This window comes from Panthera onca, chromosome F1 (assembly GCF_046562875.1).
Source record: "Panthera onca isolate mPanOnc1 chromosome F1, mPanOnc1 haplotype 2, whole genome shotgun sequence".
Classification (NCBI taxonomy): Eukaryota; Metazoa; Chordata; class Mammalia; order Carnivora; family Felidae; genus Panthera; species Panthera onca.
In genome coordinates, this window is record NC_138355.1 from 21,074,307 (window position 1) to 21,093,745 (window position 19,439).

The 19,439-nt window shown below is 41.6% G+C and overlaps 1 pseudogene; it reads right to left on the reverse strand.

The window, feature by feature from the left end:
- Nucleotides 1–14,388: 14,388 nt before the first annotated feature.
- Nucleotides 14,389–19,439, reverse strand: part of LOC132686934 (small nuclear ribonucleoprotein Sm D2 pseudogene) — a 31,368-nt pseudogene continuing 26,317 nt past the window's right edge.

Genomic DNA, 19,439 nt, shown 5'->3' on the forward strand with positions numbered 1-19,439 from the left:
GGCTCTATGATTTGGGCAGCATGGTGACTACCAGCATCTCTGGACTTAGAGCCCGTCTTTTCAGCTTCGTGTCCAGTGGGAAAAGGATTCCTATTTCCTGGAAGCTCAGGTCGTGATGTGTCTTGGGTACAAATCTCATTGGATCAACTTGGGTTATATATTTATTTATCCAGTCATTGCAACCAAGAGGTCAAGCCTACTCAAAGCATGTGTCATGAGAGAGGAGAATGGATGGCTTCTCAAGGAAAATCAGAGCACTGGTACTATGAACTGGGGGGAAGGTACCAGGCAGGTAAAACTTACATATACCATTTTCGAGGTTACCAAATGTCCTCCATGTTGTTGAGTCCCCTAGTCAATTCTCTTTCCTCCTCTTACATGATAATCAGCACTGTTTGACATACCAGATCACTCCTGCTTTCTTACAGTGTTTTCTTCGCTTGGATTCCAGGTCCTACCTATCTCCGCAGGAGTCCTTCACTGACTGCTCCTTTGCTGGTTCTGTTTTCTCTCCCTAATTGTATCAGTCAAGACTTAGAAACCACACCAGTGATTTGAACATAAAAAAATATAGTGCAAAGAGTTATTTTGGATTTTTTAAAGTTTATTCATTTTGAGAGACAGAGAGAGGAGGGACAGAGAGAGAGGGTGAGAGAGAATACCATGCAGGCTCCACACTACCAGTGGGGCTTGAACTCATGAGCTGTGAGGTCATGACCTGAGCTGAAATCAAGAGTTGGAGGCCTAACTCACTAAGCCATGCAGGCACCCCAGTAATTATTTTGTATTGATACATTGTTTTGTGCACTAGTTAAAAGTGGGCTAGAGAGGGAGTAAAACAGGACTCTAGGGGATAAACAAGGTACAATCTAGTAGGAATACTTAGACAGGTACAGACACATCTACAGTACAAGGTAGAATGTGATACATACTACATATTGAATTTAGGGAATCGGGAAAGACTTCATGGAGGAGGTAGTAGTTGAGTAGTGTCTTAATTCTCCTGGATGGACAGCAAATGGAAAGCTTTCAAGTGGAGGAGCCATCATAAGCAAAGGCCTAGGAGTGGGAAAGCACAGAGTATGTTTTGAAATGAGTGAACAGTCCATTTTGGGTGTCTCTGTGAGTCGGGGGAGTAGCAGTGGGAGAGGAGAGTGGAAAGACCATCAGGACTAGGTTGTAGTTGGCCTTGCATATCAGGATAAGGAGAGTGTACTTTGAGAGCCACTGAGGGAGAGTGTACTTTGAGAGCCATTGAGGGCTTTTGAAGACTGAGGCTCTAGATGACTTGATCGTGTTTATGGTAAAGGAAAAGGGGCTAAGATGGGGTGTGAGGATAGATTGGAGAAAGAAGTAATACTTGAAGTGGAACCAAGTCTAGAGAAGGTGAAAGGGGATGAGATCAAACACCAGGAGGAAATGGCCAAAAGACCTTTCACAGATCCTAAGGAGGAGAGATCCAAAAAATCTACCCCTCACCCTAGATAATTTGGTATCAACCATTTAAAGACATGCCTCGGAAAATATGGATGTAGATAATCATTGAGAATCCGCAAAACAAGCAATTTTAAAACGTGGTCCTCAAAGTTAACAGTGTGTGGGTTTTCCGGTCAAGGCCATCTTGATCAAAGTCCATTTTATAGCCATAGTCTAACATGTATCCTTTTGAAAACACGCTCCAGCTCCAGCTCCAGCTCCAGCTCCAGCTCCAGCTCCAGCTCCAGCAGCATTCAGAAAACCGGCAGTTTCCAAACCTCCGTATCTGCCCCCAAGGTTGCCTTGTTGGCCAAGGAGTCTTCACTCTTGGAAGAGGTGATGCCCAGCTGCTGTCCTCTGCTGATCCACATGGACCTTGGCTACTATGGCCACGTAGTCAGAATCTAACTGGAGAGCAAGTTAGTGAGTTTCCAAAGCAAACGTTTTAAACCATGACTAGCAATCCAAGTATGAGAAATCCTAGTGGAAAGCCCTGGGAGCTTTTATTCTTATTTTAAATATTTATTACTTCTTCCAGTCCCTGTAACCCTGGTTTTGGACAAGGCACACTGAAACATAAAGGGGTAGGCAAGCCAAATGGGTGGCCGGGGCTGGGGTCAGTAGTCACAGCAAAAACACAGACTATTCCACACACCGCCAATGAGGCTGCTTAGGCTGGGATGGTCCCCCAGGAATTCGTTGTTTTTCCTCAAATAAACATTGATTGAGTGTGAGTATGTTCATGGTCCTTGCTCAGACCCAGTGGGGCCAAAGATCAATAGAAGATAGTTCCTTTTTGAAAGAGGCTCAGAATCAAGGAGGGGTCAGATATATGCGTAACTAACACAAAAGAGACAATAAAAGGGACAGGAGGGAGTAAAGAGAAGGGTACTCAGGTTAAGAATGATGGTATCTAGGCTCTGGGTTCCAAACTGAAACGCTAGTGTTAAGAGGCCACGTCAAAATCCAACTCAAGCAATGAGGTTGATGTGGGAATCCTATCCGGGATTTTAGTCAGGTGAATGGGAAAAATGGAGAGGCCTGCTTTCCATCCTGTTTTGAGGATAAGCAGCGAAAGTATCTTTGAAGATATTAAACCTTCATGTTACTATTCTACTATTTCCTCTTTGTGCGATGCTGTTCTTTCTCCAGATGTCCTGTGTGGCTAGAAAATAGGCCCAGGTCTTTCTCATTCTCCAGGGTAACTAAACTTCTATAGGCATCTTTTTTTTTGTTGTTGTTTTTGAAAATAAGAATAAATGGTAGAGTTGGTTGAGTCATAGGCTATTGCTTCTCAGGGATGCTCTAACTTTATCCTATAATATACGAATCAAAATGTGAAGTATAATGAGGGTTGGATATATGAATGTATCTACGTCGATATACACACAGGGATATATATTCGGTTTATATAATATATACAATTAACTTGGAAATAAATACAGAGGAAAAACGTGGCTAAAATATGGGAAATAGGGTTGAAATCCATCTGGAAACAGGGCTTTGGGGTAGAGGACTTAAAGGAGTGACTTTGAAATTGGATTTGGCTATGAGTGTTTGCCCCCAAGTAGGCACATGGCCTGGGACCAAGACCCCGAATCTCTGATGTTGTTTCCTCACCTGAATAACTGGGATGATAAAACTATCTACTTAATATATGTATTTGATATGTAAAGTACCTAGCATGGTGCAAGACCCGTAGAAAGCACTTGGTAAATACTACCAATTATCTATATTCTTTTGTGGATGGAACATGGTCGTTCAGACGTGGTGTGAAGGAAGCCCAGTGCGGCTCCCGTCTACTTGATACAGGATGACCCAAAGATTCAGCTCTTCTGTCCTCATCCTTCCTTTTGTCCTTCCCTCACCTTCTCCTGCCCCTCCCCTCTCCATCAGGACCCCGTGTGCATCGTGATAGGGTGTGGGAAGCACTGAGTTGGGAGTCAGGATGCCAGGTTCTAGTTTTCATACTGCCACTGACAAATTCTCAAACTCTGGACAAGTATTTTCACTTCTCTGGATCTTGGTACCCTCATCTGTATAGTGAGGTTGGCCACATGCTGTCTAGTGCCGTGTTTCTCAAAGTATGGATCACCAGCCACATTTACATGGTGACTCAGTATGCACACACACAAACAAACCTCCACTCTCATGAATGTAACTGAAACATAAGTTTTACAAAACAATAGTTACCATTACTGTGTGTAATCTACTCTGATTTTTTTTTATTCTGCTATGTTCTATATCATTAAACAATTGATATTGTGTCCAAGCTAATTGATTTCAAGACCAGCAGTGGTTGTGATTGGAGCGTTAGCACGCTCTTTATATATGGGTTCTAATTAGATGCTTCCCAAGTGCTATAGTTTCCAGAGCTTTGAGTCAAATACCTTTTCTGCATTCTTCGTAAAAAGTAGCCCTGATCCAGAAACAACATGCTTGGAGACATTACCATATTGGTCCTCTTGGGTCTCAGGAGAGGCTGGTGACATATCCTAGTTGGTAGGTAAATGCCTAAAACCCATGGAGGTTGTACATCTTTTGGGGTCCCGTGGCATCCCCTGCAGAGTTGGGGTGAGCTCTCTGACTCCGTAATCCTTTGTGTCTACTCTCCCTGCAGAAGGCCAGATCATGGTAGGCTTATTTGCTTTGTAGTCTAGGTTTACTGAATCTCCTTTCAATGGATTTCTTTTTTCTTTTTAGCGCAGAGAAATGAAAGGCTTGAAAAATTGGTGAAACCTCAGGTCCAGTGGCGACCCCCTGAAATTTGAACTTTATTTTATTAATTTTTTTGAAATTTGAACTTTATATTGATCATGGCATTTATAGCACTATACAGTACTTACTAGCTTATAGAATTGTGTCCCCACTGAACTATAAATTCCTTAACAGCCAGGATTGATTTTTATTCAGCTATATTTATCTCTAGATCATATCAAAGTGCCTAGCATATAGTATTTCTATTTATAGTCAATAAATAGCTGACAAATTGGCTTACTTGAATTTGTGAAACAATTTCAGATAGGGGTGCCTTTTTCCTGACCTCATTCTATTCTAGCTAGAGCAGACTCTAGGAAAAGAGGATCTTTGTCATCAGAACATGTGCTGCTCGGGCTGTATTACTTAAGGGTAAGTTCTCTGGAAGTTCGGGGAAGAGGTGAAGTTTCTTTTAGGTGTCCTTTCTTTTTTCTTTGGTTCCTTTTTTCCACTAATGACGGGCTTCTCTTCTGTTGAGGCCTTAGGACCCGTCTGGTCCATCTTCTATATCTGAAAGGAATTGACAAACTTTGCCCTATGGTGAATGTATTATCCTTTCCAGGGGCATTTAATAAAAACAAAAAACACCAGTTCAAAGGAATTGTACACTTTTAGTGTTGGATCTTCAGTTATCGGTTAGCCTGATAAAGAAGTGTTTTGGGATAGGAAAGTAGGCTGGGGGAAGTGGGAAGGGTCTTTGTGTTATGCCGAAACTCCATATCAAAAATGGTTGTCCTTTCTGTTAGTGTAAAACCATCCCAGATCATATTTTGCGATGCAGATGTAGAATCATAAACCAGGAGATCTGTTGTCTGTTTGGCCTACGTTGGTCCTTGGTTATACATTGCTATGCATTTTCTTCCAAATATTTCATGTGTGTTCATCTTCTGCCCCCAGGGGTGCAAAGTCCATTAGTCCATGCAGATTGCTTGGGGCTTATGTTTGTCTGAAGTGACAGAGGCTCAAAGTAGCCACTACAGGCATCAGGAATTAGCTGGCTCTGTCATGGCTCGGTATTCCTTAGGGCCCTGCATTTTGATGGAGGATAGGAAGGTTCAAAGGACTCAGACCACTTGACTGTCCCACCTTATGGTCACTCCACAGCTGTGATAGGAGTCCCAGGGTCTGTCTGAACTGGAAGATTCCCAACATCCCCCAAATAAGGATTGTTTTATTGTTGTTACCATGTATCTTAGGCCAAACTAGAGACTATCCTACTTACTGCAAAATGTCTGGTGACCAGATACTAGTCTCCCCAGCCTGATCACAAGTACTGGCTCTGCCTGTGGACTCACAAGGGCTGGGCCCCTACTGCCTTTGCAGCCTGAAGGAGAAAAAATGAGAATCTCTTCCATAACCTTATCAAAGGCTGTGAATTTTGAGGAGTTAAGGTAACTTTATTCCTTGATTAGACATTTACTACATGCTAGGTGTCTCTATAGAAAGGCTAGAGACTAAAATAAAATGTGGAGGGATAGGGACATCTGGGTGGCTCAGTTGGTTAAGCATCTGACTCTTGATATTGGCTCATTCCTGATCTCATGGGCATGAGATCAAGCCCCATGTTGGGCCCTGTGCTGAGAGGGGAGCCTGCTTGGGATTTTCTTTCTCCATCTCTCTGTGCCCCTTCCCACTCATGCTCTCTCTCTCAAAATGAATAGATAAACATTAAAAAAAAATAATGGAGGGATAGTCCCTGCCCTCAAGGGGCTGATGGTCTAAGGGGGCCAGAGGGAATAGAACTATGAGGATAACTATGCCCTACACTATCTGTGTAGATTCAGTGCTATGGGAGTCCTGAAGTAGAAAAGGCTAGTTTTGCTTGGAGGAGGAGTGGGGAGCTACTTTCACAGATAAGGTGACCACTGGGCTGGGCTTGAATGCAAGTGTGGAGTTAGGGGAGGGAGGGAGGAAGACATCTGCATGAACAGAAACATGGAGTTATGATCATGTTTGGGAAATACCAAGGCTTGGTGTAGCTTTAGCATGGGATGAACAGAGTAGGGGGAATGATGGAAAATGAAGTAGAAAATGTAGGTAGAGCCAGATGTGACAGGTGATGAATGTCAAAGGAAGTTATTTGAATTGATAAAAAGTGGGCTTGGGAAAAATCAAGGTTGTTGCTTTTTAAATAAATAGTAAAGATCAACATATCAGAAGATCAGTATTGTTATTATTTCTATTTACTTAAAGTCATTTCTAAAATAAAAAAATGTCACAGTGGTTATGTATTTTGCTTCCATTAACGTCATTCTGTTTCGGGAAATGCACATATTCCCAAACTTTTATTCACGGCACTTTGACTCTGGTTTCATCTGATCTTACTGAAGCAGGAAAGTAAGACGAGAGAGATGAAATGATTTAGCAAAGGCCACGTGAGAAAGTGGCAGAACCGGAACATGAGCTGAGGCCTTCCATCCGTATGTCTGGCTCTTGTCAAATGTAGCAGACCCCAGGCTCTTCTGTTCTTGGCAGGTGTGTGGGTGGATGCCCACAGGATGCTCTTGAACATGGAGCGTGGACCCTGAGTCACAATGCCAGTGGGTCAAATGCACGAGATGGGAAATAGCAGGACGTGAAACTTGAAGATGAGAGATGTCTGTAAAAGTAGTAGAGTCAGCGGTGCTTACGGGGCAGGGGTGGTTGAGTCCCGCACTGTGGGTCTCACTGGGTGCTTTGCACGGGTCATGCTTAGGTGGCTGGAGAGCTGGCTTGGACTCGCTCTTTCTCCTCCTTTCCCTGCTCTCTCTCAGCTCAGACAGAGTATATGTCTCTTCATCAGCACTGCAGTGTCTCCAGTGAGAGTCAGGAGCATTTCTTCTCCTTGTTTCCAGAATATAAAACAAAAGTCATCATCCTGATGACCATAATGATGTGATATCCTGAGACTCAGGGAAGTGAAATAACTTATCTCAAGTTGTATAGTTGATCGGTGGCAGAGCTAAATTTGGGTCCCAGTCTCCATGACTCCCAAAGTCTGGTCATAACCATTACCCTTCTGTGTAGCCTAAAGGTGCTACCAGATCAGCGCTACCCCTGACTGATCTGGGGCTCTAGCCCACACCCCACATGATATTGGTAGCTTCTTAGAAGAGTGTGGGGGTAGGCTGGGGCTGGTAATATGGCTGCTTTCATGTTGAAGTGCTGTACAAAATTGAAGGTCAGCTAGCTTGGACATTTCGATGATGATGTTGATGATGACGATGACGATGACGATGATGATGAAGTAATCAAAACAAGGTCGTAATGTGGTTTTGGTTTTATGGTTTTGAAGCATTTTCATATCCATACTCTCACTTAGAACTGCTGGGTATTAAAGTTAAGGAAACTCATTGAGGGTTAAGTAGGAAGTTGGAAAAACTGAGTAGATTTCAAACATTTTTGTTACAATCCACAATAAAAATGTGTTTTATATTGTGATCTAGATTCTAATGGCCTCTGATCTATTCTGTTTATTTCATTTCATTGCATTGATTTCAAGATGTTGGTTACAGTCCAACAAATTGATTTCATGACATGCTAACCAGTTGTAACTCTCAATTTGGAAAACACTGGAGACGATCTGTTGAAGTCTGTCTCACTCTGATGTGTTACTGTTCTATGATATAGTAAGTGTGGAATCATGAACTGTTTACCAAATGTCAAAACAAACTTGAATGTTGAAGGAGAGTGAGGCCAGTGACCTCTTGCCCTACCCCATGTCACTTCTCTTCCCAATCTGATTTTCAAGGGAACCACTTTCAAACTCTTCTTTTCCCCTTGATATTTGCTTCCCTATTTCTTTTTTTTTTTAAATTGGTGCTTGTCCACCAATGCCCTTTCATGAAAATGTCAAGATGGCCGCTCTGTTGCTTCTGAAGGTTGGACAATGTGGTTTAGGTATGATGGGTTTGTGAATACCGGTCTCCTGCATATAATAGACTTCATCCTCAGTCACAGTTAATGCTACACCTCCCTTCTCAAGGGCAAAATCTGTGGCCTGGGAGCAGAGCAGCATACATACTCTCTGCAGGCAGGAAGATCCTGAAGAGACAGCTTAGGGTATATTCTGTCGTTGTTTCCAGATTTCCCATTCATATAATCTCCTTCTCCCCCGAATAAGGGGAAGTGAGAAGTGATGAGTGGCCAAGAAGGCTTTTCCAGGTCACGTCATCTGCAAGGAAACTCACGGCATGAGAGACACACTTAGGCATACATCCATCTAAATTGTAAATAACCGTCCAAGAGAAAGCCTGCTTCTCTGGACCCAAAGCAGGAAACTGTACCCTGAATAGCTGGTTAAAGGAACCAAAAACATCTCTACTCGTAGTTAAGGGATTTTTTTTTTATGTCATTGGCCTGGCCTTATATTTCTGTTGAATTATGTTTTACTACTCCAAAACTCACTACCAGATGCTCAGGTCTGGGAGATCCAATTGTTAACATCACCACATAAAATTAAATTAAGATTTAAAAAACCACACAAATATTAAGACAAAGCTATGGATATGTCTGAACATAAATTAGACTGAAATGTAAACTGAATACTCTAAGAATGCTAAATCCCCCAATTTCATTACATAATGCTCCAGTCATCTAAGGTGGGGAGTGGAGTCTGTTCGGCACCACCGACTGATTTCAGCATTGTTAAAACCCAAGCCGGGGACAGAATCCTGCAACTGACAATGAATTTGGGCTGTGTGTTAGCCTTTTATCTGAAGCCACAGACAAACTCTTGGACTCATACTTAAAGGTCTTACTGCAGTGGTAGGCCACACACAACTCATAGGCACAATAGTATCAGGGGCTTCCAAGTTAGGCTTGAGAAATTTGGGTCTTGCTTAATTATATGGCCTGTGCAGAAGACGAGATTGCCAACAGAACAGTGTTCTGTTGCATTTTCCTGACCCTTTGGGGTTTAAATTTGCAACCTGCATCAGCAAAACTTTTGGCATTTAATTCTATTAAAATCAAAGAGCCAAATTTCTGCCTTCTGTTACATGAGCACAGTTCTTACTGACGTCAATGAACACTGTGGATGCATAACTGAGGGCAGATTTTGGCCTGGGCTATAGACATATGAGAACTGGCACACCATTCTCACATCAAAACCCCGTCCCCCTCCTCCCCCCACCCGCACCTTCTGATAACAGGACCTCCTCATTCGTAGCTCTCTGTCCGCATATTGGGAGCTGGGCCTTAACCCCAAACACAAATTAGAAGCATCATCTAATACAGAAATTTAATCCAGATGCAAATTTAATGTAGATACGGCTGAAGCCACCTGAGTGGGTAACTGTCTAACCACACATTTCGCAGGCAGATTATGGGTGACCTCCCGTTGAAATATACTCAGTGAAGTTTCTGATTTATGCATTTAATTCTATAGGAGAAGGAGGCTTTCACCTCCTTCCACTTTACTGTTTAGTTTTTGTACTAGAGAATGCACTGTCTACACTAATGAAAGTCCTGCTGCTGGTTTAGAAAATGCTACAAGCATCCCAGTGCCTGGTGCAGTATCTGGGACAGAGGAAGCCACCTAGTGAGTATCTAGGGGACAAATAGATTCTATAAGGCAAGAGATGATGATGATGATGATGATGATGATGATGATGATAACAGCTCACAGTTGCACAGAGCTAACTATGTGTTGGGCATTGTCTTATATATATTAGATTATTTAATTTTTACCATACCCTACTTACTGTTTTAGAAAGGAGGACACTCTCCAGAAGTTTAGAGACTTAACAGCTAGTAGGTGGTAGGGCTGGGAATTCAATCCAGGCAGTCTGGCTCCGGAGGTCAGGCTATTATCTGTTCTCCTAGACTGCCTCTCAGTTAAAATGCAGGAATTGTTTATTATTAATTAGTTATTAGTCAAATAATGTATATGATAGCTGGGCAATCCTACTGAGAAAGGCAGAAACATTTTAGTAGTAAGAGCTTGTCAACAACTGTTTGTGTGACCTTAATTGTCTGAAAAAGGTTTTGTTTTGTTTTGTTTTTTGCTTCGGCTTTCCTACATACTAGTAGCAATAGTGTAACCTCTCAGACTAAGCATTTTAATCTCATGGCATCTTTGTCATTTTTCAGCAGTAAGGGAAATGAATTTTTCAGTAAATTTTGAAGACAAATTTTATGGGTGCCACATGTAAACAAATTTTAAGGTGACATTTACCATTATGCACTTCAACTAATTTTTCTGCAATCACTTTAGTTTTTAAATTTTTAATTTTTTTGCCGAAGCAGTGACTTTTCTTTTTATTGAAGTTGTGTAGTTGTGTAGTCGACATGCAACGTTACGTTAGTTTCAGGTACAACATCGTGATTGGACAGCTCCATAGATTGTGCTGTGCTCACCATGCTGAAGTAGTGACTTTTGAAGAGGCGGTGTGCTGTGTGGTGACCCAAGATACAATCATTTTAGGCAAAGGGGCAGCATGGGCTCTTTTAGAGGGAGAATGAGGGAAGAGTGAAGAGAGTTTGGAAGAAAGCCAGGTGCCAGATCACAAGTGGTCGTACACACCTCACTGAGGGCAGCCGGGTCCCTCGTCCCACTTTCCAAATGGCAGCATGTCGGCCATGCTCCTCTCTTCGGGTTCTTGATCTCCAAAAAGGGTTTATCTTAAAAAAAAAATTGAACATTTGTTCACACTTCTGCCTTCTTTCTGCTCTGAATTTCTCTCTCACTTGTTTTTCCTGAACTGTGCCTAATGTCACCTTTCCACTGCTTTTTATTTTATTTTTTATTAAAAAAATATTTTTAGTGTTTAATTTTGAGAGGGAGAGAGTGCAAGCAGGGGAGGGGCAGAGAGAGAGAGAGAGAGAGAGAGGGAGACAACCTGAAGCAAGCTCTAGGCTCCAAGCTGTCAGCACAGAGCCTGACATGGGGCTTGAACTCACGAACAGTGAGTTTGTGATCTGAGCTGAAGTCCCAGGCTTATGCTTCACCGACTGAGCCACCCAGGCACACCTCCTTTCCACTGCTTTAAAGTCAACTGTGTTGCCAGACTCTGCCGGTCTGAACACAGCTGCCCTGCCCCACATTGCCTAGCATCCCGTCACTGCTCACCTCCACATTGCCTTGCTGTCGCCTGCAATAGTCCTGCTCCTGAGAGGCTTCTGCAGTTGCTGTAAAAAAAAAAAAAAAAATAAGTGTGGGGCACCTGGGTGGCTCAGTTGGTTGAGCGTCTGACTCTTGATTTTGGCTCAGGTCATGATCCCAGAGTTGTGGGATCGAGCCCCATATTGGGCTCTGTGCTGAGTGTGGAGCCCGCCTAAGATTCTCTCTCTCCCTTTGCCTGTCTCCCCTGCTCATGCTCGCTCTCTAAAATAAAACTTAAAAAAATGTATCCAGTCTATGCATTGGAATGTTAGAAGTCTAATAACTGCTTTTTAATAAGGATCATCTTTTCCCTCTTAAGAATATATCTAAAGTTCTAATGAAGTTTGATAGATACCTATGATTTGACATATACTTTACCTTGAAGTTTGAGGGACACAGTTGCCACCAGAAGATGAACGCTTCTCCCTGCCCAAAATCCTATAGGCAAAAAAATGAGAAGAGGTTGGTCCTGCATTAGAACTTATCTGGCCTCTGTAGAGGTAATTTCTGAGCTTTCGTTTGGTTTTTGTAATGCCCAGAATAGACCTTTACTAGTCCTGTGGCTCAATGATAGACCTGCTTTCTTATTCTGGGTACCTCATTGTTTTTGGTTTCAAGTGGAAATTCCTTACCCTGTCCACTATACCAGGAACTTGAATTTCCTTCTTAGTTTATTGTTCATGATGTCATCTTGGAGCCCTCCCTTGTTTTTTTTTTTTTTTTTAATGTTTATTTTTGAGACAGGGAGAGGTGGGGGAAGAGAGAGAGGGACAGAGGATCTGAAGCAGGTTCTGTGCTGACAGCAGAGAGCCTGATGTGGGGCTCAAACCCACGGACCATGAGATCGTCACTTGAGCTCAAGTCGGATGCTTACCGACTGAGCCACCCAGGTGCCCCTCGGAGACCTCCCGTGTGATAGTGGGCAAATGATAGGCTGCTGGAGTCTAGGAGGAGATCAAATTTTTCTCCTTCCTTTGACGTGAGGAAATTAAGAAAGGGAGCTTGAGAAAAAAAGAAAGTGGGAATACTATTTTAGCAGAATTGAATTTTAAATGATGGCAGATCATTCAAGTTGTTTGGATGGTGGGGGATGTTACTTGTCCACGGTCATATGACTCACGGCGTAACAGACCAACGACAAGAATCCAGAACACTTAACCCCCAAAACCACACTTCCCTCATTCCAAACATCCTAAAACATGTCACAGGGCCAGGAAACCTTTTTTTTTTCTCTTCTTGGAGCTAGACAGAAAGAGATTTGGATTCATGTCCATTAAAATCCTAACCCATTGCCAGAACATGTATTAAATATGTGTCTTCCGTGTGGTCTTGTCTACACGTAGAAATATTGTGTTATGTTGGCTTTCTCCACTGTCTCTTTCAGCAACGTGTCTAAATCCAAAGTAGGTTCTATAGTCCTCAAATGTTGTCTTCTACTTCCTTAGAATCTCTTTCAGAGAATATTTTCTGATCTTATTTCAAAAATTTCAGAGTCAGTCTGTAGACTTCTTTATGAGCTAGTCAGACCACCTGAATGCAGGATTCATTTCTACAATATTCCTTAATAATGACCATCAGCTTCTATTCAGTGTGTGCTTACTACCTCACAAAGCATCTACTCTATCATGATTGAAGAGTTCTTGTTATTAAATTATTGTTATTATTACATATAACTTGTTATATGTAAGTTATGAAGACTAAAAACTTGGCTCTCAAGAACTTTGATCCACTGGTTACAGTTTTACCATCCAGAGCAGACATTTCAAACTGAGGCCCCATGAGGGATCCCTTTCAAAATGGTATTTTGTTTGGCCCACGTGGTATTTTTAAAAAATAACGAGCCAACGTTGAAGAAACTGAGAGATTTTATATAAAGATCAGGTTTTCTGGCTCTTATTGAAAAAGAAAGATCTTGCAATATTGCATCTGTATTCCTACAGGGCAACAATGATACGGACCTGAGTGGGGGCTGCTTCCTTAAATGGGGCATAAGTTCTCCAGTCGCATGGAGCCCTCCACTCCTTGTGGGTTTCCACATCCTGTGGCTGTCACTTCCCATTAATTATCACACATGCACTGTTGTTTTTCTAACATCTGGACAGTTTCATTCCTTTATGTTACCTTTCTGAACCCTGTAGCTTTCTTTGCAACCCCTAGAATTGGGCAGCATAGAGTAAATATGCTCGTTCCCCTGCCTGAAAGAGATGCCTTTTGCCCCCTCCATTTCTTTAGTCCTTTTTGTAAGGTAGTAAGTTTCAGTTCCTTTCACCATACCTTGTAAGGTGCTGCTTCAAATGCCATCACTCCTCTGGACACTCCTTTAATTTGTCCAGGCCTCCTTTAAAACATGGTACCCAAAACTGAACACAGTGGTGGAAAGCTGGAACCACGGACTTCCATTATCCTTTCCGATTCTCAAGTGAGAGGTATCTCCAGAATCCGTAAATGTTATAGGTTGAATGGGAAGGGTAGACATTTTCTGTTTTGTTTGCCCAATATCCTTCTTTCCTCCTCGAGACCGTATTCTCTTCTCTTGGACCTGCTCCTTACCATGGTCTCTTCTGGGAATTGCTAACTGCTTACAAGACTTTGGCCACAGAGATTCATCTCAGGGAGAGCACCTGTTACCAGCCAGGACAATAAGATTTTTGCTGGGATTTTTCTAACCAGAGCTTGAAATTTTGGTTTCTGAGATTGTAAGGATATAAGTCTGAAGCTACAAGCGGCCCGCCTTCATGCCTATTGGAAATGTTGATCAGAAAGAAACCACCACACAGAGAGAAGCAGAGAGGAGAATCATAAGAAAAAATACCAGGAAGCATCACTGAAGTCCCTGGTGCCAGGGTACCAGGCACCTCTAAGGCTGTCCTTTCCACATTTTGGTTTTGTAAGCTGGTGTATTCTTTTTCCTTCTCTTTCTCTCTCCATCCCTTCTTTCCTCCCTTTTCCCTCTCTTTCCATCTTTTCTTCCTTCAAATTTTATGTATGTATGTATGTTTGTATGTATGTATGTATGTATTTATAAAGAAAAAACACAAGACTATTATACCTGTCACTAAGGGCAGGACTCTTCAGGATGGGGAGTAACTTCTGACAGTGGGGTGGAGGCCTCTATACTTGCCATCAGTGAGTGGGTTCTGCGGGACCGTGATGACTGAGTCTCTTCCCAGGAACGTCTTGGAGATGTAGTGGTCCTTGTTGACTGCCTTGAACTTCTTACCTTTGCTGCTCTTGGGGATCCTGGTCTACATCTCCTTCACATTCCTCAACACTGTGTTGTAGTGCCTGTCAATGGCCTTCACATAGCCCAGGAGCTCCTTGTTTTTGTGACAGGTGATGAGCCCTTAGGTGTTGTTCCCAGCCCACTGCATGAGCACGGAGAGTGGACTCCTATTCAACTCCTCTTCCTTCCACTTCTGTAGCTCCTCCAGGGTCCTCTCACTCTTGGGCTTGTTGGGTAGGCTTATGGTGATGGTGGCTGTACTCTCAGGCCACTTGTGTCTCCTCCGTGTTGTTCTGCTTCTAAAGAGTCTTATGCTAACTTAAAGTACCTTTCTGTAGCTGGCAGCCAAGCTAGAAAATCTTCTTTGGCATATTGGGTGACTCACAGGTGATATGACTGCACAAATGAACAAATGACTGCTTGGCTGAAAGAGAAACTGGCTTCTTGCTAGGGTGGACCATGAAATTCCTGTGACTTCTAGTCCATGGCAATCACTTTGGGACTGCATATTTGGGGAAATAATTATGTACTAAATTGACTTCAATTTTGTCTTATTAATCCTTGTGTTTGAAGAATAGTAAGCTAATAATAAATAATGGTTCAGTGTAATGGATGAGAATTTCAGAGTATATGGCGAGTTATGCCACGATCCCAGAATAGACAATAACTTAATCTTTGCATATTCAGGATTCTGCCTCATATTTATTCTGAAGACTACAAAACTCTGCAAGACACACGCATTTTAGACTAGTGGTTTTGAGTTTCCCCTGGGACTAGGAGAGGTGCATTTAAACACATCTAGTGTAGAAAAAGGACGGGATTGCTTTGAATGTTCTGATCTCTAGTTCTGTGGAGTATTTGTGAGCCCTCAAATTTGACTTCTAGCCCAGATCTGGCTCCCAGCTCGGGAGGGGAGACCATGGTGGACAGCTGTCTCCATCAGCTCTCTTTCATACTGCTCCTCTCTCCAATTCACAAGAAGGAGTTCTGAGGCTGAGAAGACCCACTGTAAAGAGGAAAGTTGCCCAACGTTAGCCTTGTCACAATCCTTCCTTTCTGGACAGTCAGCCAACCCATGCTTTAATTTATGTTGTGGATGATAACCTTTTGAGTCTGTGAGAACTTTTCTCTCCCTGTCCTAGCTCATGGTAACTGAATAAATGCTTGCAACCTTTCCCTTGGTCTGAGTCCGTGATGTGTCTCTCTGTGTGTATGTATGGATGTATTTGGAGAGAGCACCATGTTCTTTCCATAATAAATGAGAACACCGTGCTCTAGGTTTGAAATGTTTTCTCCTTTGCAATTTAATTAGAAAAAAGAATCCTAAGATAAATGAGTATGTGTTTAGATGCACATGGATAAATGTACTCAAGTCAAAGGAAAAGTGACACCTTGGAAAAATTTCACATTTAGAAGTATGTCTATGTATGCAGAAAGTTGTGAGGTTTTGTTACCTTAATGAAAATAAGATAGTTTTCCAGATTTTTCCCCCAACCCTCCCCATTAGAAAAATTCCCTATGTGTTTTTTCATTTCCAAGTATTACTGTTTCAAAAATAAGAAAAAAAGTGGTATCAGGAACAAACCAAATTAAACATAGTTTAGTTTTACATTCCTAAACAAAAGAAAAAAGTGTCTTTAGATCTGAAAGGAGACAAAAAGAAAAAAATTCAATTCCCTTATATACTTTATTTCCAAAACTTTTTTCACCGTAAGTTGATTTTTAAAGAAAATTCATACCTCTAAATATGTGTTCTTATAGACATAACCAGTTGACTTCGTACCTGATTTATGAGCTTTATACCATCTTCCATTAGTAATTGCAATTTATGTCTATTTATCTCAGATTTCTTTTGACCAGCAACATGAATTTGGAAAATTTCTGGCTTAGATTAGAGGTACATTCTGTAGCCATGCAGTAAATCAAATATAACCAGTTCTTGCTGGGGTTAACTTTTGATAATGACTCAATACCAATTTCCCCTAACCTATGTACGCAATAGCATAAATTTAAGCCATGGTTACTGTTGACATCAGCAATATTAATTGGCTAATGTCCTTGAGAAATCATCCTGAAGCAGCTCACTTAAAATATTGACGAATACGTGCTTTACTTTGCTAATAGTCTAAACAAATTGCTTTTCTTTTATAGTGCCTGGAAGGCTGTTGGGTTAGCATTAACTGGCTATTGTCAGCCTTACTCATTTCCAAATGTTAATCATAAAATGATGCCTCAGACAATGTGCATACACACTTTATAAAATATAAAGGAAATAAATACATACCCACTCATAAGACTGATTCCAAAAGCTAAAAGCACAGAAGTAGTAGCAGCAAAGCAAATCCCAGAGTTGATGGAAAAGTCTTTTCTCACAGTTTTATTATCTCTTGAAGGGTAGTTTTAATGTGGCTTCTAATAAATACCTTCCTATATTTTTAGTGATCCCCTTACCTGTTTCTATTAGTTTGAATGGCAATTGCAAACAAACAAGGAGGGACAGAGTTTTGTAAGAAAATCTATTATCGCTGCAAAATTCTTCTGTGTAAAGATGTCCCATCCCTTCCATCCCCATCTCTTTCCCTCAGGCCACTCTTCCCCCCCCACCCCTACCCCAGTCATTTCCTCCTCTCTTTCCAAATGGATAAAACACAAAACTACAGGAACTTAAAATGGGAGCAAACAAACTAATAATGAACCATTGTATCCCTTGGCATTTATGAAACCTTTTCTCTCTTGCTAATGTAATTTTCTAACCAGAGATGGGGAAGCCTTTCTCAAGGTTATGTACAAATGGTTGTAAAAGAGCCTAGAGACTCCCATTTCATTCTTTGTAATACAGAAGAGTGATTGCTTCCTTGACTTTGTGGCTCTGATCATTCTTTAAGTGGTTAAGTAAAAAACAACAACATGTCTCTGAAGGAGAGCTTCCTAATGGTTTTTCTGTGGCCCATTGCCCCTGGGGAGCTCACCATCACAGCAGGTCACCATGGTAATGCCATACTCTTCAGCATCCCTCTGAACCTTTTGTGATAATGACGCCACCATCTCATTTATAAAATTAATGCACTGCGGTTCAGCTTCACAGTTGCTAATAAAAGACCATCTTTTGTGGAATAAATGAGTGAAAAAGTGATGAACGTAGACTAGCATAACGAATAAATTCTGGCGTAAGTTCTCTTTTAAGTCTGGATGTAGCTATTTTAAAAAATAAGCAGGACTAACACTTACTGTTAAATGTAGGGATGACCTATGAAGCAACTACAAAAAAAGTGAGTTTTATTATCCACTTTCCTTCCAACATCTAATTCAAGACATGCTAGCTGTCTGCACCATTCTTTCAGACGAGTGGTTTGAGAGCATTAGGACGAAGCAATGATGCCCCAGACAAGGTTCTTGTCCATATTTCTTTACATTTAAATGATATTAGTGAAAGTGGTATTTGATGTGATACAGGCAACTATCGTATAGCTGTAAGGATAGAGTTGGATTTCATTGTATTATCAGCCATTCTTACGCACTTACTTGTTCCCTGAAATGGTTAATACAAATGCTGTGATCAATTATTGATCAATTTTTTTTCTTGGAAAATTGTTTTTGTTGTTGAGTGATGCTAAATAATGTGTGTATTCTTTTTTAAAAAATGCTTATTTTTTGAGAGAGAGAGCGAGAAGGCACAAGTGGGGGAGGGACAGAGAGAAAGGAACAGAGGATCTGAAGCGGACTCTGTGCTGACAGCAGAACCATGAACTCACGAACCATGAGATCATGACCTGAGCCAAAGTTGGACACTTAACCAACTGAGCCGGCTAGGCACCCCTCTATTATTCTTAATAGTCTCCACCTCTGCCCCATTCCACCTTCGATGAAATAGATACTGCATCTGGTCAACATTTCAGGTAAAAAAAAAATATATATATATCTCTAGTTATGTTTCACGTGGAGTGGCGAAAGTGTTGGGACAGCAGTGTGGTCTCACCAGATAGAAGGTAGAGAAGTCCTGTAGAAGGCTCGTGCACGGCAGGACTAAGTTGTTTTTCTTACACGCAACTCATTTCACGTCCAACTGAAGCATGATCCATTTTTGGATCCTCCAAAGTTAATTGTGTGGCTTGATTACCAAGAGGACTTTCAACGTTTAGTTGCTTTGAAGTTTAGTTGCTTTGAAGTGATTCAACTTGATCATGTGTCTGTGGAGTCGGCCAGGTTTCTCTTCCAGGCTTGTCAGAGAAACTGGCTTATGTCCTGAATATGAGACCCCAGTGCTCTATATCATTAAGTGTCGAGGAATAAACATATTGTGTTCGCTTACTATTGCTGCTGTAACAAATGACTGCAAATTTAGTGGCTTCAAACAACACACATTTGTTACCTTTCCGTTCTGTTGTTCAGAAGTCTGATATAGGTCTCACAGAGCTATACTAGTCTAAAATCAAGGTGTTAGCAGGTGCGTTCCTTCTGGAAGCTCTAGGGAGAATTCATGTCCTTATCTTTTCTAGCTTCTAGAGGCTGCCCACATTCCTTGGTTTGTAGTCCTCTTCCGTATTCAAAGCCGGAAGTGGCCAGTCACGTCTTTCTCACATCACATCACATCACTCTGAAGCTACCTCCCCTTCTGCCTTCACTTCTGCTTTTGAGAACTCCTTCATTACCTTGGGCCCACCTGGATAATCCAGTGTAGTCTCCCTATTTTAAGGGCAGCTGATCAGCAACCTTACTTCCACTTGCAGCCTTAAAATAATTTAACATAATTTGTTTCCATAATTTGTCATGTAATGTGACATTTTCACACATCCAAGGACTTAGGACATAGGCATCTTGGGTGGACATTCTCTCTCCCACGTGAATAGAGAGAGGATTTCAAGAAATGCTTAGTTAGTATTGGGGAAAAAATTTTTGAAA